At 44.5% G+C, this 23,503-nt stretch overlaps 3 pseudogenes; all 3 read left to right on the top strand.

The window, feature by feature from the left end:
- The first annotated feature begins 1,011 nt into the window (after positions 1-1,011).
- LOC147626791 (18S ribosomal RNA) lies at positions 1,012-2,816 on the top strand (annotated as a pseudogene).
- A 306-nt stretch (positions 2,817-3,122) lies between these two features.
- LOC147626790 (5.8S ribosomal RNA) lies at positions 3,123-3,280 on the top strand (annotated as a pseudogene).
- Positions 3,281-3,642: 362 nt separating this feature from the next.
- Positions 3,643-6,968, top strand: LOC147626789 (25S ribosomal RNA; annotated as a pseudogene).
- Positions 6,969-23,503: the final 16,535 nt, after the last annotated feature.

The raw sequence follows: 23,503 nt of genomic DNA, 5'->3' as shown, positions 1-23,503 counted from the left end.
CCAAGCCCAAATTTTGCGCAACTATAAGGGTAGCGGTGCTTGGTTGAGACAGGAACGGAGCGGAGCGTGGAGCGAGGGAAGGGTGAGGTGAGGCGAGAGGTCCCTGCACCCCTCTTGTGACATTGGGAAGCTATCCACCCCTTGAGCGAGTCTCTTGGCTACCCTCTGCCCCAACGGGCTTGGCCATTTTTGTGTCTCATGGGACTTGGCGCACTCGGAGTGGCCGTGGAGCCTAGTAGGCATGGTGAGTCGTGTCTCGGGCCGCCGGTGCCCCACCGTCGGTGAGCTCCCGTCTGGGCATTGATGCGATCACCGACGAAGCCGAAAGGTCTTTGCCCACTATGTGAGCTCATGTGCAGCTTGTATCAATACGGAGGGTCTTGAACCCATGTGCCTAGCCAGAACTGGGCTACGACAGCCGACCTAAGGGGCTTGGTCCCCCATAGGTGCGAGAGATGGGGGAGCCATGTTTGCACGCAGCCTCCACGCCTCACCTTGGGCCGATCCTGGGATGTTGCATGTAAGACGATGAGGACAGTGCCAAAAGCATTGTGGTCTTGTCGGCCCGTTCAATGGGAGGCGGAGCCACGTATGTGGGACCGAGCGACCATAGGTGCCCCCCGTACCTCGACCCCCCTTGCATTTGGCCTGAGGTGTCCCATGTTGACAGTGTGCTTCTGTGCGGCAGCTTGCACTGTGCCGTTCAACCGAGTATTGGTGGGTTTCTATGTAATGGGACTCTCTGCAGCGACACATGCCCAACTACTCCCCTTTGTGGTAGTGGACATGCGGTGCCGCATAATGGCCCTCCATCCCGTGCTTAGCCAATCATCTGCGAGTTGTCAGGTAGTTGCTCGTGACTGACGTGGCCTCTCCAAGGCCCCCCTTGCCCCCCTCATTTGTTTCAGGTTCGGGAGCCCTGTCGGAGGTGCTCTGCCTTTTGCAATCGTGTGCCAAGAGTGTGGAGTCAGAACACGTGGTCCCCGTACGGCTCATGTGACCGAGGATAGCTACCTGGTTGATCCTGCTATTAGTAGTCATATGCTTGCCTCAAAGATTAAGCCATGCGTGTGTAAGTATAAACTCTCTTGTACTGTGCAATTGTGAATGGCTCATTAAATCAGTTATAGTTTCTTTGATGGTACCTTGCTACTCGGATAACTGTAATAATTCTAGAGCTAATACGTGCACCAACTCCCAACTTCTAGAAGGGACACATTTATTAGATAAAAGGCTGATGCAGGTTTACCTACTAACGCGATGAATCATGATAACTTCCCACATTGCACAGCCTCAGTGCCGGTGATGCTTCATTCAAATTTCAGCCCTATCAACTTTCAATCGTAGAATAGAGGCCTACCATGGTAGTGATGGGTGGTGGAGAATTAGGGTTTCATTCTGGAGAGGGAGCATGAGAAACGGCTGCCACATCCAAGGAAGGAAACAAGTGCGCAAATTACCCAATCTCCACACGGGGAGGTAGTGACAATAAATAACAATACTGAGCATTTTCAAGTGTAATAATTGGAATGAGTACAATCTAAATCCCTTAATGAGGATCCATTGGAGGGCAAGTCTGGTGCTAGCAGCGGCGGTAATTCTAGCTCCAATAGTGTATATTTAAGTTGTTGCAGTTAAAAAGCTCATAGTTGGATCTCACGACGGCGGGGTGAGCGGTCTGCCTCTTTTGGTGTGCAGCACTGGTCGCTGTGCCTTTTCTATGGGGGACACTCTCTCGACCTTAACTGGCTAGGAAGCGAATTCGGCAATAATACTTTGAAAAAATAAGAGTGCTCAAAGCGAGCCTACGCTTTGAATACATTAGCATGGAATAACACGATAGGACTCTGATCCTATTTTGTTGGTCTTCGGGACCGGAGTAATGATTAATAGGGATAGTTGGGGGCATTCATATTTCATTGTCATCAGAGGTGAAATTCTTGGATTTATGAAAGACAAACTACTACGAAAGCATTTGCCAAGGATGTTTTCATTAATCAAGAACGAAAGTTGGGGGCTTGAAAACGATCGGATACCATCCTAGTCTCAAACCATAAACGATGCCGACTTGGCGGATGCGCACCTTATGAGAAGTCAAAGTTTTTGGGTTCCCGGGGAGTGGTCGCAAGGCTGAAACTTAAAGGAATTTACGGAAGGGCATGGCTAGGAGTGGAGCCTGCAGTGTAATTTGACTCAACTAGGGGAAACTTACCAAGTCCATACATAGTAAGTATTGACAGATTGAGAGCTCTTTCTTGATTCTATGGGTGTGGTGGTGGATGGCTGTTCTTAGTTGGTGGAGTGATTTGTTTGGCTAATTCTGTTAACAAATGAGACCTCAACCTGCTAACTAGTTACACGAAGGATCCTCTTCATGGCCAACTTCTTAGAGGGACTATGGCTGTATAGGCCATGGAAGTTTGAGGCAATAATAGGTCTGTGATGCCCTTAGATGTTATGGGCCGCCACACATGTGCTACGCTGATGAATTCAACGAGTTTACCACCTGGGCCGAGAGGCCCAGGTAATCTTTTGAAATTTTATCATGATGGGGATAGATCATTGCAATTATTGATCTTCAACGAGGAATTCCTAGGAAGCGTGAGTCATCAGCTCGCGTTCACTGCGTCCCTACCCTTTGTACACACCGCCCATCACTCCGATTGATTGAATGGTTTGGTGAAGTTTTCAGATCGCGGCGACACTAAAGGTTCATTGTCGGCGGTGATGTTGTGAGAAGTTCATAAGCCTTATCATTTAGAGGAAGGAGAAGTCATAACAAGGTTTTTGGAGGTGAACTTGTGGAAGGATAATTGACAAACATCCAAAGAACACCCGTGAACCGTGGACGTATCGTGAGGGGCTGCGCTTGGAGGCATGACTGCCCACGCCTCCCCTCGTGCTTGAGCTACCCGACGACCACGTGGCGAGGTGCGGGGAGAGGGATGCCTTCCCCCACCCTTCGCCATGAGGGTGCTCCACCTCCTCCATGCCTCATGGCATGGGGCTGCTTTTGATAAACCTTTCGCCCCTCTCCCCAGGGGAGGGTGCTAGGTGCATACAGAACAATTGATGGCGAATTGAGATGCCTCCCTCTGGGAGGAATCGAAACATGTATCAAAACCTCTCAAGAATGGATATCTTGGCTCTTGCCAACAACAATGATGAAGAACACAACGAAATGTGATACGTAGTGTGAATTGCATAATTCCATGAGTCATCAAGTCTTTGAATGTAACTTATGCCTGCGGCGCCAAGGGTATGTATGCCTAAAGAGTCCACACGACCCCCACGCCAAGCCCCCCTCCTGCTTCCACATGGTGGATCAAGGGGTTCACATGGTGGAGGTGGCCGTCCGAGCGGCCTCCCCCTTCTCGCCTGCTCTCCCCTCTACGAGGGGTGGTGGTGGGGCGATCATGTCGCTTTGCGAACGACTAAAATGCATCAACGGCACTGTGCAACAACCTATCGCAAGGGTGATGAATGCTCCCTCCGAGATGCGCATCGGTAGGGAATTGTGGTCGGCTCATCGCTCGGTGGTGCCGGCATGTCGAGAACTAGCTTGCCAAAAGAGGGTAGCGGGCATGCATGGCCCTTCCCTAATCGGAATCAAAGGCACAGACCTTAGATTAGGCAAGGCTACCCACTGAGTTTAAGCATATCACTAAGTAGAGGAAAAGAGGCTAATAATGATTTCCCTACTAGTAGCGGTGAGCGAATAGGAAAGAGCCCAACTTGAAAATTATGCAGCCTCACCGTGCAAATTGTAGTTTGGAGAGGAGTCCTTTGTGATGGACCAGGCCCAAGTTCCTAGAAAGAGGCGTCAGAGAGTGTGAGCCCTATCGAGCTCAGACCTTGTCTCTCCACCACCACGAGGCGCCGTCAACATGAGTCGAGTTGTTTGGGAAGGCAGCCCTAAGTGGGTGGTATATTCCATCCAAGGCTAAATATAGGCAAGAGATCGATAGCAATGAGAGAAAGATGAAAAGGAATTTGAAAAGACATTTAAAAAGTGCTTGAAATTACTATGGGAGGGAAGCGAATGGATGCCACGGGCATGCCTCGGTCAGATGATGCGGAACAACGTGAGCTAGTCCACCACTCAATGTAGGGCACTAGTTAGCCTGGGTTGGCATGGTGGGACAAGAGTCGGCCTGCCGATGCCATTGTGCCGCAGCCGAGGAGGAACAAAGCGCACGCGCTCTAGGCTTTCCATGTGACTCGTCTTGAAACATGGACCAAGGAGTCTAGCATGTACGTGAGCTGGAGGGTGGCAAACCCACAGAGGCACAAGTAACTTGATAGGTGGGATCCCCCTCACGGGGTGTACCCTCGATCGACTATGATCTTCTATGAAAGGTTTGAGTGGGAGCGTACTCACTGGGACCTGAAAGATGGTGAACTATGCCTGAGTAGGGCGAAGCTAGAGGAAACTCTGGTGGAGGCTTGTTAGCGATACTGATGTGCAAATTGTTTGGTTGTCAGACTTGGATATAGGGGAGAAAGACTAATCGAACCATCTAGTAGCTGGTTCTCTCCGAAGTTTCTCTCAGGATAGTTGGAGCTCGTTGCAGTTTTATCAAATAAAGCGAATGATAAGAGGCATCGGGGGTGAAACACCCTTCACCTATTCTTAGGCTATAAATAGGTAAGAGACCGGGGTTGTTTTGTTGAACCCTAGTGCGGAATGGGAGCTCCAAGTGGGCCATTTTTGGTAAGTAGAACTAGCGATGCAGGATGAATTGAAAGTCGGGTTAGGGTGCCGAACTACGCGCTAACCTAGATTCCACAAAGGGTGTTGATTGATTAAGACAGGAGGATGGTGGTCATGGAAATCGAAATCCGCTAAAGCAGTGTGTAACAACTCACTTGCCGAACTAACTAGCCCCAAAAATGAATGGCACTGAAGCACGTGACCTATACCCACTGATGACACGGAAGCGGTAAAGCTGTTTACGCCTTTATAAAGTGCCACACTTCCACACACGCATACAAACACACCAGAAGACCAAACCCAAGAGCATGAACAAGACTTATATTTCAGAACAAACCTTCTTCTCTACAAAGTTGGATATCCAAGATATCCTCAGAACCATCTTCATCAAGCATCCACTCGCAATCAGCCCACTCTAGCTCCTGGTCGCTCCTTGTCTCTTCGCTCTTTTGCTTCTCTGCAGCCGACCTCTTCGTTCTCTGCTCTGCACCTCAGCTGAAGACCACTCTCTCTCTCTTCAGAGGCGGTCACCTGTACAGCGAACTCCTCTCGCTTCTCTACCTGTAGGCGGCCTACTTCACCAATCGGCACCACAGCACCAGCTAGCCCACTGTCAAAAACCCGACAACCCCTCTATCTTTGTTGCCAACCCAACATCCAGCCCAAACAAAGATCTTGCCCGCATGCTACCAGCCCCCGTCGGCTTTACAGCGACCCAACTCTCTCTCTGCCTCTCGCCTGTGCACAGCCCTCCTTTTACATCTCAAAGGCGGCCAGCTTCCCACGTCGGCCCCTCTATCTATCATCGCCAGTCACTAGCCCCACCAAACACGTCCTAGGCGGCTCCCTTTGTCATTCGCAGTCCCTCAGTTGCCACCAGCCTCTAGTCATGTCCGCAGCCAATTCTCTCTCTCTGGTATCGCCAAACACCACCAGCTCCAAGGTGGCTCCCTTGCTTTCAACGCTCTCTCCTCTGCGTTTCCAGCCACAGCACCACTTAGCTCCCTCTACTGTTCGCTACCAGCCACCGTAGCAGCAAAATCCAATGCACAACCCTTCTATCTTACCCTGTGCACAGAGGCGGCCACCTTCATACGTACCCTGGTCGCAAACCCAACAACCAGCCCAACACTCTCTCTTCGCTGCAGTTGGTGAGGGCCCCCCTGCTTCGGTGCCGTCAATATCTGTTAGTGGAAGCGGCCCCTTCACTACAGCCGGCACCACCCTCTGCTGAAGACGACCCTCCTCCTTGCAGAGCCGCCGACGTCTCTCCTTTTTTGGCGACCTCTCTCCTCTGCGTTGCTTCAGCGGACGTGTTTTCTCGAAGGACCCACCACCTTCCTCAAATCAACATCCCTTTTTTTTCTAATGCTCCCATTACCTTCTTTTCTTGGACCTTCCAGATTTGCCTCATGCACACATCAAATCGACATCCTAACAATTGATTACCCCATGCTTCCATGCACACCTTCCAGCACAACCTACCAGTGCCCATTTATTTTTGGGGACGCGCACACATACAAGGCGACCGAATGGCTGACACCATTGCCAACAGACTACGCTCCAAGCTTGTGCTTCCAAGATTTCATCATTGTCCCTGCACATACACTTCCATCAAAGCCCTATGCTTGATTGCCGCATCCACGATGCCCACGCTGAGTCAATGGGTGCTCCCATGACTTTACCACAACACGAACATCACTCATGTACACATGTACAAGTTGAGTTTGAGGTTCCCAAAAAACTTCACACACCGCCTATCACGGCGGCCAGTGCAAGGCCTTGATGAGTAGGAGGGTGTGGGGGTCATGGTGCAGCTCCAGCGTGAGCGCAAGTGAAATGCCCCCCAATGTAGATCTTGGTGGTAGTAGCAAATATTCAAATGAGAACTTTGAAGACCGAAGTAGAGAAAGGTTCCATGTGAACAACAATTAGACATGCGTTAGTTGATCCGCAGAGATGGGGTAGTCCTGTGTCAAGGGCGCAATGTGCGCTGTTCATCAAAAGAGAATCGGGTTTATATTCCTAAATCTTGATGTGTCGGTGGATGGCAACATGACCGAATCTGAAGACACCAGTGGGGGGCCTGTGGGATCACACGGAGATAGGGTCCAGTGATGGCTAAAAAAGCACCACACGTCTCAAAGTGTCCGTGAGCCCCCGACGGCCCGTGAGAATTTGGAGGAGCGAATGTCGATCACGCCCAGTTGTACTCATAACCGCATCAGGTCTCCAAGGTGAACAACCTCTGGTTGATAGAACAATGTAGGTCAGGGAAGTTGACAAAATTGACCGGTAACTTTGGGAAAAGGATTGGCTTTGAGGGCTGGGTCTAGGGGTCTATGGTCTAACACCCGAGGCTTTTGAGGGTCTGCCTAAGTTGCCCCAGCACCGGCGAGGGCGGGCCTCCGCGGGCCCTTCGGCGGGCAATAACTGTAGAACGTTGCTCCTTGCGGGGTGGCCCTCTCTAGGTGGTGAACAGCCATCTTAGAACTGGTATGGACAAGGGGAATCTAACTGTGTAATTAAAACAAAGCATTGCAATGGTCCCCATGGTTGTTGACACAATGTGATTTCTACCCATTGCTCTAAATGTCAAAGTGAAGAAATTCAACCAAGTGTGGGTAAACGACGGGAGTAATTATTGCCTCTCTTAAGATAGCCAAATGCCTCGTCATCTAATGAGTTACATGCATGAATGGATTAATGAGATTCCCACTATCCCTAACTACTTTCTAGCAAAACCACAACCAAGGGAACGAGATTGGAAAAATTAGCGGGGAAAGAAGACCCTATTGAGCTCTGACTTTGTGAAATGACTTGAGAGGTGTAGAATAAGTGGGAGCCTTGGGCGCAAGTGAAATACCACTACTTCTAACATTATTTTAATTACTCCGTGATGAGGAGGGATCTGCCCTTGCTTCTGTGGACATAAGGTGCGCTCACATGCCGATCCAGGCGGCGAAAGACATTGTCAGGTGGGGAGTTTTGTGATAACCCTCCCCTTAATAGGGGAGGACTCAAATAAATAGAATATATATATATATATATATATATATATATTACATTTAATGCATGGGGAGGCGGGTCACTTGCACCACCTCCCCCCCTTGTGTACGTTGTCACCCCCCCTTGTTTGCCTACCCCGGTCCTCCTCGTTGTAGTCGGGCCCATCATCGCCCACTCTCTCTCACCCTATTGCCAACCCCGATTCTTCCCCCCCTTTGTTGATGACCTGCAGCCACACACACACACGCACGCACGTGCACACACACACACTCCCTTCCTCACCCCTATAAATATAGCCCCCCCCCTCTCCCTTACACTCACCTTCCACCCCCTCACTCCTCCCTCCCTCACTTCTCCCTCTCCACCCCCCCCCCTCTCTCTCTCTCTCTCTCTCTCATGTCTTTCCCTCCCCCTCTCTTGGCTCCCTCACTTCTCTCTCTTCCACCTCTCTCTCTCTCTCTCTCTCTCTCTCTCTCTCTCTCTCTCTCTCTCTCTCTCTTCAAATTCCATTCCCGTTGTGGATAGATCAAAGTGGTATCTTGTGATTAATCCTATGATGTAAATCTCTCTCTCGCTCTCTCTCTCTCTCTCTCTCTCTCTCTCTCTCTCTCTCTCTCTCTCTCTCTCTCTCTCTCTCTCTTCATCTCCCTAAATCACTCTCTCGCTCTCTCACTCTATCTCTCTTTCTGCTCAAGGAAGTGCCCTCCTCCTTCCTCCCTTTTCCCCCCAACTAATCATCTGTGACCAACAACATAAGGGAGGGTTTCCAAATGGGTAGACAATCTCTGATCCCGCAACTCATCTAGAAAATGTTTTTGCACCATACCGCATCGTGTCATACCACATGCCCCTTTCAAGAGGTGCTTCATGCGTGAGGCGGAGTTGCCCACACAATGAGGTGGACACTGCCCAAGAGGAAGTGCCCATGGTCCCCCCAGTGGCGGCCAACACTTTAGCATCGGTTACGAGCAATAGAGTGGCCGTCCCTCTCCCCCGTGCATTCATGATGGCTCCCCTGCATCACGTAAGTGATGCAAACAAGATTCGTGATTTTAAAACTCATAATTTTTAATTAAGGTCCAAGGAATTGAAGACTATATGCATGCATGAATCGACCACATTTTATTTATAAATTCCTATATGTTTGCATGTATGCGCGGATGAGCACAATGCTCAAGATATTCAAGGTGCTAGTAATGATTTTTATTTCTCATAATTAACCGAGGCTGCCCGCAACACTCCATCATTACCCTGATGATATAATCTCCCTGAGATTAACTTGAATGGTCGCCATAGGTCCACATTAGGACCCGCTAGTTGTATCTGCCCACTTGTCAAAATTTCTAAGATGGGTTCAGACCATTTAGGAGTTGTCTCTACAAGGAAAAGTGTTAAATCTAACATATCATCATCCACACCCACAGGAGCTTCTCCAGAGGTGATTCAAGACAAATGATCTGCCCTAAGATGAGTTGTTCCTTTTCGGACTGCCACTTCAAAATCAAACTCAAGAAGGATGACAAACCACCTCACAATCCTTCCAGTTGCACAAGGCTTATTCACCAAATATAGCAGTGCTTGATGGTCCACAAAAAATATAAATTTGTTTGCCAAAAGGTAATGGCGAAACTTTTTCACTACATATATCAAACCTTCTCTTTCTGTCGTGGTATAATTCTTCTCAGCATTGTTCAACTATCGACTAGCATATGAGATTGGGAAATCCTTATTATGTTCTCCCGATTGAGCCAAAATACATCCAATTGCAAAGTTTGAAGCATCAATATGAACATGAAAGATTTAGTTCCAATCTGGTGCCGGTAAGATGGGTGTAGTCACTAATGCTTGCTTCAACTTTTCAAAGGATTCCTCACACTCATCAGTCCAATTAAACTTTACAAGAAGAGCATATAATGGTATGGCTAGGACAGCGTACATGTAGATGAATCGACGATAATAGCCACAATGTCCCATGAATATTTGTACCCCTTTAGGGTTGATAGGCCAAGGTAATGAGACAATGACATCAATTTTATCCATATCTGTTGAAATCCCATGGTGAGAAACAATATGACCCGAAATTTTTCTTTGTCTTACCATGAATTTGCACTTGTCAGAATTCAAGCATATACAATAAACTTGACACTTTTGAAACACAAGTCTGAGGTGTTCTATATGATCATCACGCTCTTGTGAGTGAACACATAAGTCATCCATGAAGATCTCAAGAAATTGCCTAAGGTACTCCTTGAATACATGACTCATTAACCGCTGAAAGTTTGCTGGTGCATTTGTTAGACCAAATGGCATAACACGATAGGCAAAGATGCCATCTTCAGTAGCAAAGGCTATCTTGTGTTGATCTTTTGAATCAATTGACACTTGATTGTAACCGAAGAATCCATCCAAGAAACTATATGCCTTTTTCCCTGCAACTCGTTCCAAAACATGATCCGTGATTGGAAGTGATCACGTACAGTAGCTGCATTTACCTTCTTGAGGTTTACACATACTCGAAGTTTTCCATTTTTCTTGGGCACCACTACAATAGGGGAGACCCATTCAGTGTGTTCAATCTCATAGATAAATTCTGCCTCTAAGAGCTTGTTTATTTCTTCTTTTATCTTTCGTGCAAAATTCTCATTGTAAGTATAAGGACGTTGCTTGGAAGGCTTTGCATTCTCTCGCAATGGAATTGTATGCTGACAAATGCTTGGATCAACTCCTTTGAGATCTTTATATCTCCAAGCAAAAACATCGCGATACTCCTTTATTGTTTGAATTAATAACTTCTCCTCATCTAAGGACAAGTCTGTGGCAATCCACACATAGCGAGGCTCTTTTCCTGGCTCAGTGATATCAATTTTTTTTGCATCTTCTGGACCATCATATGAAACCCTTGGCATGCTTGGCTTTTGTCGCATGGACTGTTGAAGAACAATCTTCCGATCTTGAAGAGTGTACTGTGTGTGAAGTTGGGGGGAACATTGAGACCTTGTTCTTGTCCACTTGAGTCGTCACTCATTGAAGACCATGCGATTTTGAGCTCTCTTTTACAATCTTGCATCAGAGTTTTTTGTTCAACTGTTATTTTTGCACTTCCGACACTCTCTTTTGAATTTGTTTGAGACTTGAGCTTTTGTTTTGGTCTCTTTGTTTTTTTACGTTTTTTGCTAACAGTTTTTAGCTTTTCTCCTAGTTGGAATCCATCTGATCGTTTTACTTGGTCTTTGATACTATCTTGTGCTTGGACATAGTATAGATATCCATTCTTTCCTAAGAAGTGAGATGGTGGTCGAGAGTGTTCATTCTTAAACTCCTCGTCTTCTTTTTGTTTTCTCTCACATCGTTCCCTCTCATCTTGTTTACGAATTCTCTTATGGCTCTTACAGCATTTACGTTTAGGTCGGCTTCGAGGGATCTCTATTTGAACCTCCCTTCCTCTCAAGAGTAGGCGTGCCTTTCCTAACTCTTTCTCGGGGATTATCACATCATCTTCAAAATCAGAGTCCCATCCATCTTCCTTATCAGCATCATTAGCAGATTCGAGTGTTAAATCCTCCACTGAGACTTCCTCTACATGCAGTGCTGTTGTGGATGCATCCCCATAGTACAAATCATCTAGAAGGTCATGTGGTTGTACCATTCGTATAAGAATAATGTCATATCCATCTGAGTCACAAAATTGAATTGGCTTAGGTAAAGCACATGTCGATAATGTTGCAAGGACGTGACTCCATTCTAGGGGATCAATTAAGTGCTCAGGGAAGGGTTGTGGAATGTATGCCTCATCGGATACACTTCGATTACCCTTAAGTCTCTCAATGTTGAAATCCTTACATGAGGCTCCACACATCCACAGATCTTCTCGCCCATCTGACAATGTAACTCTTGAGCCCTCAGATGAAGCAGAATCAAACTCATCTATTGGAGACCATGTTACATCACGATATGAGTGATTCTTTAGGTTGACCCTTGTGATGACAGAATCATGTCGGAGGTACAAATAATTGTATCCCCAATCTTGAATCATTTGAAATTGTCGGCCCAATATCACTTCATAGTTTGTATGCTTTCCAAAATCCACTACTGCAAATGTGTGCTCATATTCAATCCCACATGTGGTGACCAATATGTTCTCTAGCAGCCCAATGGGATGTTCTAAGCTTCCATCTGCTAGCTGCAAGCGCATCCTGGTACTCCTAATAGCTGGTTTGCCCCACTTTTCCCAAATGGACCTTGTCACAATGCCCACTCCTACACCACTATCAAGTATTGCAGTTGAAGCTACTTTTCGCACTTCTAATGGGAGGGTAGCATTTCCCTGATCGTCCTCACAAAATTTTCCTACTTTGTTGATAGGATTTGTTGATAGGAACTGGCATAACATGCTTTGTCTCAGGGTGTATAGTACAATGATGGTGACCCTTTTGTAGCAATACCTACTTTGACAAACATGTGGCAATATCATTCCACAACTCTGGACGAAGCTTTATCAAATCAAGCAAAGGTATGGTACAAGCCACTGGTGCTGACAAAATAGCTTGCACGATTCCCATATCCATCTCCTTTGTCAACCTTCTATGCATGGAGGGTATCCTCAAGGTTTGAGAACAGTTCTCATATTCTCCCAAATAAGATGGTAAGATTTTCATTGTATGCTTACTTCTAGGAGAAACAATTGTTTGAACTTCCTCCTGGATGCTTGGGCGTCTAAAGTTGTTTTCTGTGCCCCTGGTATAATTCACCTCAGAGAATGGAGGTGAGATAATAGAGGACATATTTTCATTAACTTTCTCATGAACTGCTGCCCACATCTCATTTGCCATGTCCTCGTTATTAGCATCAATAACTTCATCATTGCATGGGAAGGCAAGACTAGGTGGTGGCAGAATGCCTTCTTTCAATGGGATGTCAATTGGTACAGACTTCTCGCTATGAGCTTGTGAGATCAGCTCACTTTTCATTTCCCAACTTGATGACACTTCTGGTATGGTTTCTAATGGTGGCTTAAGAGAGGTGGGGCCCCGAGGGATAGGAGGAGGTGGGCCCTCAAGTATTGATTGAGCTTTCCTAATGACTTGCTGATGTACAGCTAGATTGATCTTCTCCTCACGAGGGTTTGGGTATTCTTGTCCCAATCTCCTTAGTACTAGGTTAGCTATGTGGTCTGGATTTACTAGCGCGCTAGACCCTGAACTTTGGTCATCACCCCACTGATCCCTAGGTTGCACCTCAGGACCAGAACCATCTTGGAATTTGAAGTTATCTATGAAATCCATAGCATCATGGCAACACTCATTGAAATTTGTGTGCTTCTTTGCATAGAGATGTGTGTGCAGTGTTGAATTTTTAAGTCCTTTTAAGAAGAGAGAAATTAATCGACTCTGGGTGGGCTTCTCATCTTCTAGGCAATGATTAATGTACTGCTTCATCCTATTTACACAGTCTCTAACACTCTCAGTCTCGCCTTGCTTGAAAGAGTAGATGTTTGCTACTGTGTCATGCTGAATCTCCATCAAGGAAAAAGCATCAATGAATCTCTCTTCCAAAACTCATAAAGAAGATTTGTCTGTAGCCTCTAGTGCCTGAAACCAAGCAAGGGCCTTTCCCTCAAGAGTGAGCCCAAATCCTTCAATTTGCGTATGCTTGTCAGTCACTTGCTCAGCTCGAACTGCTTGCCTAAATGCTGCTACATGGTCATATGGATCTCCCGACCCTTCATACTTCTTTACCAGTTTCTGAAGTGTTGATGGCCTTACTTGTCTTGAATACTCATCATAGGGCCTACGGCCTCTCACTCTCAGTGGGAACTATTCCTCTCTTTGGTAAGATGGTCCACATGCATCCCAAATTGGTGTGGGTCCCCTATTACCTACCTCACCAATCCCCTCCAAAGATCTTGTTACCCGCATTTCAGGAGGTGCATTTATGGGAGACCGAGTTGGCTCCCCTACCCTCCGATTGTCATAGTGAGAGAAACATTGTTGTGTGATCTGTGGTCGCACTTTTGGTGTAGGATAATATCTTGGTGCTAGAGTTGGGCTACTTGCAGTGGTCCACTTTGATGTTGAGGGTCCCTCTCTAGTGAACTCTCGTAGGGGAGGAGCAACAGTTTCTCCAAGAAAGGCTGTCTCTCCTGATTTAGCTGTATTTGTTGAGAACACTTCTATGAATAATGGTTGTCCTTTCCACGTGAGCTCCCGAATCTCCTTCCAATCTAAGGTTCGGTATTCATTGGTCCATTTATCTCAACGATTCGGTTCTTGTATTTTGCAAGCTTCTCGACTACCACCACAAGTGCTAGAGGAAGATCTAGCTCTGGCAATCTAGTTGTGGCATAATATCCTTCTAAAGAGTCCTTATAAACCTCTTTAAGTGGGTCATCCTGTAAGACCTTTGTCACTGGAATTTGTCGTACAAACTCCCATTGGTTCTTAGCCCCCTGATCCATTTTGCTCTTGCCTTTCCTATCCCTTTCCAAATTTAGATCTACAAAAAGTAAATCATCTATGGATGGCTTTGAGGACTGGGCATTGGATGGTCCAAGCATGTCCGGCTCAATGAGCCAATCATCTCTAGACTCCCTTGCTCTGGAAAGCTTTGATAAGTCTAAGAACTCACTTTTAGAGAGCTCCCCTAATTTGTCTACATTCTCTGGATGATAGGTGACTTCGTAGGCGAACACCATCTCCACCCATGTACATGTTACCCTGGTCATTGACTAGAGGTGCTCTATCAAGCTCTGAGAAAAAGTCTGCGATCTTAATGAGATACCGTTGTTGTGGATCCCTAAAGATCTCAGCTCCTTGAGCATTCGTGTAGACATATTGAAGTCTCACATTGAGTGGTAACCCCATGGTGTCGGCTTCAAATGGATTAAAAGATCTTGTGGGTGTCCTATTTGGGGCTAAGGGATGACTATTTGACGGCCCTAGATTGTCCATAGACAATGAGCTAGTTGTCTTGGAAAGGGTATCAGATTGGGATTCGAAAAAGGTTTCAGCAATATTTGCCAAATTTCTTACCGATTGGGTCCCACTTTCCTACGTAGGTACTCTAGAAAGTGCCCTAGTAGGTGGAAAAAAATATATCATACATTTAATGCATGGGGAGGCGATCAACGTACTGCCGACGACCACCATATATATATATATATATATATGTGTGTGTGTGTATATATATATACATACATACATACATACATATATATATATATATATATATATATATATATATACATACATACATACATACATACATACATATATATATATATATGTGTGTGTGTGTGTATATGTATATATGTATATATATATATGTGTGTGTATACATACATACATACATATATATATATTTATATATACATATATACATATATATACATATATGTATATACGTACACACACACACACACACACATTTATATATCTGTATATATACATATATATATGTATACATACATACATACATACATACATACATGTATACATATATATATATATAGATATGTATATATGTATGTATACATATATGTATCTATGTATATATACATATATGTACACACACACACACACATAGATATAGATATATGTATATATATATATGGAAAGTAAGTTAGGATAAGACTAAAAGAGAATATTTTGGTAAGTGGTTGCCTTGTGAAGGTCAACACCTCTCTAAGCTGTATATATACATATATGTACACACACACACACACACACATAGATATAGATATAGATATAGATATATGTATATATATATATATATATGGAAAGTAAGTTAGGATAAGACTAAGAGAGAATATTTTGGTAAGTGGTTGCCTTGTGAAGGTCAACACCTCTCTAAGCTCATAACTCTCTCTATCTTTCTCTGTCTAATGGACCTATATACATGGAATGCAAGCCTAATTATTTGTCTCTCTTACAGATCCTTATTTCTTAGAGATACTTACTTTCCATATCAAAACTTCTGGGTTGGGTCTCAAACATACTTCTGATCAGCACTTAGAAGTAAAATATAGAATGGTGCTTAGAATTGTGAATAGTGGTTTTTCGAGATCTCTACAAGGTCTCTCTCTCACTAGCCTTACTAACGAAGGACATAACACTGTCCTTAAAGTTGACCTCAAAACACAGAAGCAATTACCTGTTTTTGTGAGATGGCAAGATGTTACATTTCTTGGGATATTAATACTATCTCCCAGACTTTATTAAATGAAAGAAGGAAGCCCGATAATACTATAAGAACTCCAATTCGTCTTGGAGATTCTGACCAATATCACCTACTGCTGTAAATACATCCTCTAAATCCCCTATCATAGAACAATTTGAATGTATGCATAATAATATAGAGCTAATTAATAATAAGCCCTATTGCCAACATTGTCATAGAACCATTATAGACCATAGTCTATCTGCATCTACAAGTACTATAGTCCTAAATAAAGAATCTCTAGAAAATAGAGAAAGCACTGTACATGATATACCCTTGCAAACAATTGCATACATATTTCCTAGTAGTGCTACAGGGATCCTCAATGGAGAATCCTTAATTGGCATACACAAGCATTAAAAGATTTGGCTGAACAGCAAAATCTTCATCATGTACAAACATACAATACGTTGCATGAAATCATACAAAAACTTACCTTGATTGCAGTGGCAATGATGCTTTGTCGTCATGGATGTTGTGGAAGCTCTGTATGAGCTTGGAGCTCAAGTCTAAAGCGGCTCACATGGAGCTCGTGATCTTGAGGTTACTGTATATAGAGTTACTCACCCGGCCATGAACTTTGCACACACAGAGCAGCAGATGCGATCTCCACCTCGAAGACGTTGTTGGTCACCACCTAGGCTACGACCTGATTTGCTCAATGTTGCCGCCACTGAGCTTAGGTAATAGAGCTAACTGTGAGCTCTCTGTTGCTTGAGCTTATTCAACTTAACTCAAAGCTGTGAAGGTGCTCTGGAGGACTACGTGTTTGGTACACGATCCTTTTCCTCCACACATGCAATCTTCATAGACTGCCTTGAGCAACTAATGAAACGTAAATCTCTTTCTTTCTTCCTCTATGAGAGTTGCGCTAATTCTACCACTCGTGTTGCCCACTCATATGCTTGAAAAATACTTGGATCCCCACAATTTGCTTCCAAGGCTGAACCTAAAAAGGTCAACACCTAGAAAAAAGGGAAATGAGATGCACCTCAAAAGCTCAGTTAGTGAAACAATGGCTAAGGTAGCAGGGCAAGTTTGACTTCATTGCAATGTCTGAAGTTAAAGTTGCTGGAGATGAGCTAGAGAAAAGGCTCCATATCATATCCAAAGACCACATTTGGATATACACAGCCCACTCTCAGGGGTCTGGAGGTGTGGCTATGGGAATGCATATAAATCTGCAAAATGAGTTGAAGGATGTTAGAATAGACATGCATGACCAGTGGGCTCCATTTGAGCTGGATACCTTCTCTTACATTGGGGTTTATGCTGGAGGATCTCAAGCTAATAGAATTAGAACTTGGAGATCTTTGAAAACTATCCTTGAACCAATCATATTAATGGGTGACTTTAATATGGTGGAATCTAGAGAGGATAGATACAGAGGCTTGTGTCAAATCCTCAAAGAAGCAGAGCTCCACGAATGGCAGTGCATTGTAGACCATTTTAGGATGTGTGATCTAGGGAACACTAGAGACCACACTTGGCAAAACTATGCTCAAGGTGAATTAACAAGCTCAGGTAGGCCAGGTTGGATAGAGGTTATGTGAGCAAGTGCCTGGGTAACTCCTTTGTCAGATGTGAATGCAGATCTGATGTATCCACTTGCCTTTCACATCATTATCCTATTATCCTTCTATTGGACAATCATGACAAAAAAGTGTAAAACCAGTGGTTCCACACTGACCATGCTCTGTTCAAGTTGTCGGTTGTGCAAGAGGAGGTGAAAAGAATCTGGACAGACTTCTTCACCTGTCATATCACTCCTGTCAGGTATTAGAGTCTAGCCATCAAATCTACCCAAGCCCTGTTGTTGATATGTATTAGGAAGGAGGTAACCAAAATCAGAAAAAACAGAAGAGATCTATTATCTCATAAACTGAAGAAATTGGAAGAGGCTGCTAACCAGGATGAGCCCTCATCTCAAAATGAAATCCTCAGCACCAGGGCTGAATTCAGGAGAGGAGGAGATCTCCCTCCAGCACACCAATCTTTTCTTTAGAGATTGGTGGGTTGGGAAAGCTAACCTACCTACACCTGATATGTTAAAAATGCTAAAAGTGAAACAAGCTAAGGACAAGCTTCCCCCCCAAAGACTAAGGACCAGTTTAACTGTATTGCCATCAGAGCTCAAGCTAGAAAACCAACTATCCTAGATGCTATCTCCAAATCCCTGGAAAGTAATATCTCAAGGGAGGAATTGGACAAGGCCATAGATTGCTTAAAAGTGAGGAAAATCCTTGGTGTTGATGGGTTGCCCTCTGAATTCTTTAGAACCTTTAAGGAAATCTTGTCGTCTCCCTTGCTAGCAGTCTGGCAAGAGGCTGTGTTCTATGGGGCTCTTCCCCTTTCAATTAATGAGGGCTGGATCAAGCTGATTCATAAGAAAGGTGAGAAGGAGGACCTCACTAACTTGAGGCCCATCACCATGCTAAACTTTTCCTATAAATTTTTTGCTAAAGCCCTAGCTCTGAGGTTGTCCAATCAGCTCAAAAACAAGATTAGAGAGGAACAAAAGGGCTTTATTGAAGGAAGGTACATCTTGGATGCTATCATCACTCTGTGGGAGGGCATGGAATTTGCAGAAGAATCTGAACAAGACTATATTTTAAAAAAATTTGATTTTGAAAAAGCTCATGACAGGCTCAGTTTGGCACTATGTTGTGGAATCTCTTAAGCAAACTCCACCATGACAACCACAATCAAGGCATCTTAATAGTATCAAGATGTGGGTGGAGAAGCCGTTACTTGTAGCTCAAGGCTACAAATTTGGGTGCCTCGATAGTCAAAACCTCTTCCTCAATGCAGCACTTGTAGGCCAAGGACGAAGAAAAGTACTCCACAACACTTTCCACAAAAGCCTATGTGAGTTCCTCAAAGAACTCCACCAAGTCAATAAGTGTGGGTACCAAAAATACTACTGCAAACACAAGGATACTACCAAAGAAATACCAAATCTTGGGTACCCAAGTGCATCACAAAATCCCCTAAGTTTACACAAAGAAGGAAACCTCAGTACCAAGCACATCGGCCACCAGTTTATAATGTTTATCAAAGGTGGGTGCCTGTGCATGTGCTTCAACAACAAGGATACTATGATAGTAATTCCATCATATGGTTGCCAAAATCGAACAATGTGAAGAAACCCTCACCACCGACTTCAATCCCAATAGTTTCACCTAAAGTTCGACAAGAATGGAGGCCCAAGCAACAACAAGCAAATCACTCAACCACTCTCGTGCATTCAGTAACACAAGAGCTTGTGTGTTCAAGCAAACAATCAGCAGTCTTCCCTACTACCTCGGCAACATTTGAGCAACAAATTCAAGAATCAATACCTACGTCTGTAATAATGGAGACTTATGAGTGCATCAAGAACAAAATAACAATGCTCTTGTCACCCCTCTGGATGTGAGAAATGAGTGCACAAGAACCTGTTGTTCGCAAGTCAGGACCTAGTTGTCCCATAAAATTTTTAAAAAAAACCCATCAAGGTTAAAACATGTAACTTCACAGGGTCATAACCTGCAACTTCACAGAATTCCATCTCACGGAACTACATCTCAACGGAATTCCATATCAGGGCCTGAACTTTCACAGAATTCCATCTCACAGAATTACACTTCACGGAATTCCATATCACGGCCTGAACTTTCACGGAATATCCCTTCACGGCCAAAAACCTGCAATCTCACAAGCTCAAGTTTCTCACAAATTATAGTCTCACGGCTTAAGAACCTACACTTTCATGATTTAAGCCTCATCATGGATTAAGCCATTTCATGCATTAACACTTTCCAACCAATCTTGAATAGTAGCCATTATATATTTGTTAAGCTTATCGCTTACTATTCTTTTGGCTAAATTAATGTAGCGGCTTCTCTATGATTACATATCCATACTCATGCACTGGAGAATATTTGCACCAAAATCTCACCATCGACAACTTCTAGGCACATCCCTAGAAGGGGGGCCATGGTGGATGAAAGCCTAGTGAATAGTACAACCCATCGCTTGGAATTTCCCTTCAAATTACCAACCTCTCCAAATGATGCTACCATCTTCAGAAGCCAATGATCTTCAATCCTTAGTGAAGATATCTATATTAGCCTCACAAGTCCACGTAATTATTTCAATTCTCACTAACAAGTGGCTACTTCCACACAGAGCAGTTCAATAAGAGTCTATATGACTCAATTCTTGTAGTCTACATATATCTACTTCATAAGAGTAATTAAATATATATAATTTTAAAAAAAAGCACATGGGCAAAAGAAAGCAGGAAAAGGTCCTTCTCAACAACATTTGACAAGGATCCTGCCACACAAAGGAACATCATCAAAGGCCAATTAGTTCAAATGATGAATGTCGCTTGAATGAATTAAATGAGGAATTGAGAATCACCATCTCGTGTTCTAATAATTAAGTCTACGTTCCTCCGGATCCTTCCCTCTCTTCTCTCCCATTATTAACATCTCTTAGTGTCCCCACTAACAAAAATCACATGTAACCTTGTTGATGATTTCCAAAAACAAACTGAGCCAAAAAAAAAAGGGGGGGCTCACACAAATATAAAAATGTAATCATTCGCAAAAAGCCCCACCCCCCACCTCGTTAGGAATTCCCAATTAACCACTAACCTCTTCATTCACTAACTAGCTTTTCTTATTCCTTCCAAAGGAACAAAGACCATTGAATGTCAGTCAACATCAAAGCCATCGACAAAGCTTTTTCATTCTCCCCACACAAAGGTCTTCTCAACATGATCACGAGGACGTGATCGCCATTAGGAAGGGAGGGATGTTAACCCAATTCTAGGGTTAACAAGAGCTATTGCCATTATCTTACATGAAGGAGTCATGATAGATACACCAAATGGTCATACATTCAAGATATAAAGCAATAGTGTCCAAAGCTACAGCTTGGACGGGTGCCGATAATGGTGTGACGGAGCAATTATGGTCATTCTCGCTTAAGAGCATGTAGTAGCAAGTTAGGATGAAGTCCTAAGTAATGTACTTCATGGATATATTATGAGAGTAGTCATTGTAATAGCATTAGGCCTCTTATGAGCCTAAAGTGCTCGGTCGGTCACAGTTTAAGTGAGTGTGAACACTTATGGTCATGTATATAAGTGAATTTCTCTCATAATACAGCATACTCTCCCATTGTGCAATTGAGTCTTTCTCTTGCTAATCTTCTTACTAATCTCTCTCCCTAATGCATGCTAGTGAGTGTGTGTGAGTGAAGTGAGGTGAAAGGAGGGACGAGGACCCGTAATGCAATGCGGTGGTGTGACAACGCTCATGGGAGACACGGTGAAATTGCTTCTCACTGAGTTATAGAGCTTAGAGACCTCAAGGGTTACGAGCTCGGCCATTGGAAAGATCCTCACACGACAATTGCGGTTCACTAGGTAATCTTTTTTTGGATGTGTTTCAAGGAGGGTTAGGGTGAGCCATAACACCATGTTGGATCTTATGCAAGAAGGAAAGCACTCGACTAATCAGGTCCACCCTATCACGCCCACTTTCCTTGGGTAAAAAGTTGCAATGCTTCTTTTTAATTACTACTACAGTTTTGGCAAAGTTCTTTTCTAATTCATGTTATTTACCACAGTTTTCCTTTAACCCTTAATGCTAGTGCAACATTTAAAATAAATCACCATATCTTTTTCGCAGCGGGCAACTCTTTGAGAATAGAAGACATTTAAAATTTAACTTTGAAAGATTACAATATCATCCCTCAGCTTTCACGAGCTGAGTTACCCTCGGCGCATCGAGTTATTCAATCTAGAGAACAATGTAGTTGACGCCTTAGAATCTTATTAGCCGAGCACCAATGTCCTCTCACCTCAGTCACAACCTCTAGTAAGACCCTACACTCTTACACTTGTTCTGTTAGAAAGGACCCCCACCCTGCTCAAAGTTGGGTCAAACTCCAACCAGGTCCCCAAACCTAAGATTGGTTACCCTGAGGATGAGGATTACCCCCAGTTACCCCAATGCACTACTCGATGTTGATTACCCCAAGGTGCGCCCAGCCTCGGTTAATTATGAGAAATAAAAATCATTACCAGCACCTTGATTATCTTGAGCATTGTGCTCATCCACGCATACATGCAAACATATAGGAATTTATAAATAAAATGCGATCGGTTCATGCATGCATAAGTCTTCAATTCCTTGGACCTTAATTAAAAATTATGAGTTTTAAAATCACGAATCTTGTTTGCATCACTTACGTGATGTAGGGGAGCCATCACGAATGCACCGACGGGGAGAGGGACAGCCACTCTATTGCTCGTAACCGATGCTAGAGTGTTGGCCGCCAACTGGGGGGACCACGGGCACTTCCTCTTGGGCAGTGTCCACCTCATTGTGTGGGCGACCCCGCCTCATGCGTGAAACACCTCTTGAAAGGGGTATGTGGTATGACACGATGCGGTATGGTGCAAAAACATTTTCTAGATGAGTTGCGGGATTAGAGATTGTCTACCCATTTGGAAACCCTCCCTTATGTTGTTGGTCACAGATGATTAGTTGGGGGGAAAAGGGAGGAAGGAGGAGGGCGCTTCCTTGAGCAAAAAGAGAGATAGAGTGAGAGAGCGAGAGAGTGATTTAGGGAGAGAGAGAGAGAGAGAGAGAGAGAGAGAGAGAGAGAGAGAGAGAGAGAGAGAGAGAGAGAGAGAGAGAGAGAGAGAGATTTACGTCATAGGATTCATCACAAGATACCACTTTGATCTATCCACAATGGGAATGGAATTTGAAAGAGAGAGAGAGAGAGAGAGAGAGAGAGAGAGAGAGAGAGAGGGGAAGGGTGAGACGTGAGAGAGAGTGAGAGAGGTGGGGAGAGAGAGAGAGAGAGGTGGAAGAGAGAGAAGTGAGGGAGCCGAGAGAGGGGGAGGGAAAGACATGAGAGAGAGAGAGAGAGAGAGAGAGAGAGGGGGGTGGAGAGGGAGACGTGAGGGAGGGAGTGAGGGGGTGGAAGGTGAGTGTAAGGGAGAGGGGGGGGGCTATATTTATAGGGGTGAGGAAGGGAGTGTATGTGTGTGTGTGTGTGTGTGTGTGTGTGTGTGTGTGTGTGTGTGTGTGTGCACGTGCGTGGTGCATGTGTGCATGTGTGTGTGTGGTTGCATGTCATCAACAAAGGGGGGGAAGAATCGGGGTTGGCAGTAGGGTGAGAGAGAGTGGGCGATGATGGGCCTCCATCGCCTGGATCGGCATGTGAGTAATTAAAATAATGTTAGAAGTAGTGGTACATCACTTTGTTCAAATGGTGGATAGTCTATTTGGTAATGCCACTGCAAGGGTTAACGTGAATGGTGTACTTTCAGAAGCCTTCTGCCTGACTAAATCCATCAGACAAGGGTGCCCTTTAGCCTCCCTTCTCTATGCTATAACTGCTGATGGGCTGAGCTGGCCAATTAAAGAGAGGATGGACAAAGGAGAAATGAATGGAATTTCTCTCCCCAATGGTAAGCAACTATGCACTCAAATGTTTGCTAATGACACCAATGCCATAGTGGCCAACAAATGAGAAAAGCATAAGAAGCTTCTGGGA

The sequence above is a fragment of the Cibotium barometz genome, chromosome 21 (genome assembly GCF_041138505.1).
Source record: "Cibotium barometz isolate CiBa-2024 chromosome 21, ASM4113850v1, whole genome shotgun sequence".
Taxonomy (NCBI): Eukaryota; Viridiplantae; Streptophyta; class Polypodiopsida; order Cyatheales; family Cibotiaceae; genus Cibotium; species Cibotium barometz.
This window is presented reverse-complemented; position numbering and strand designations above follow the sequence as displayed.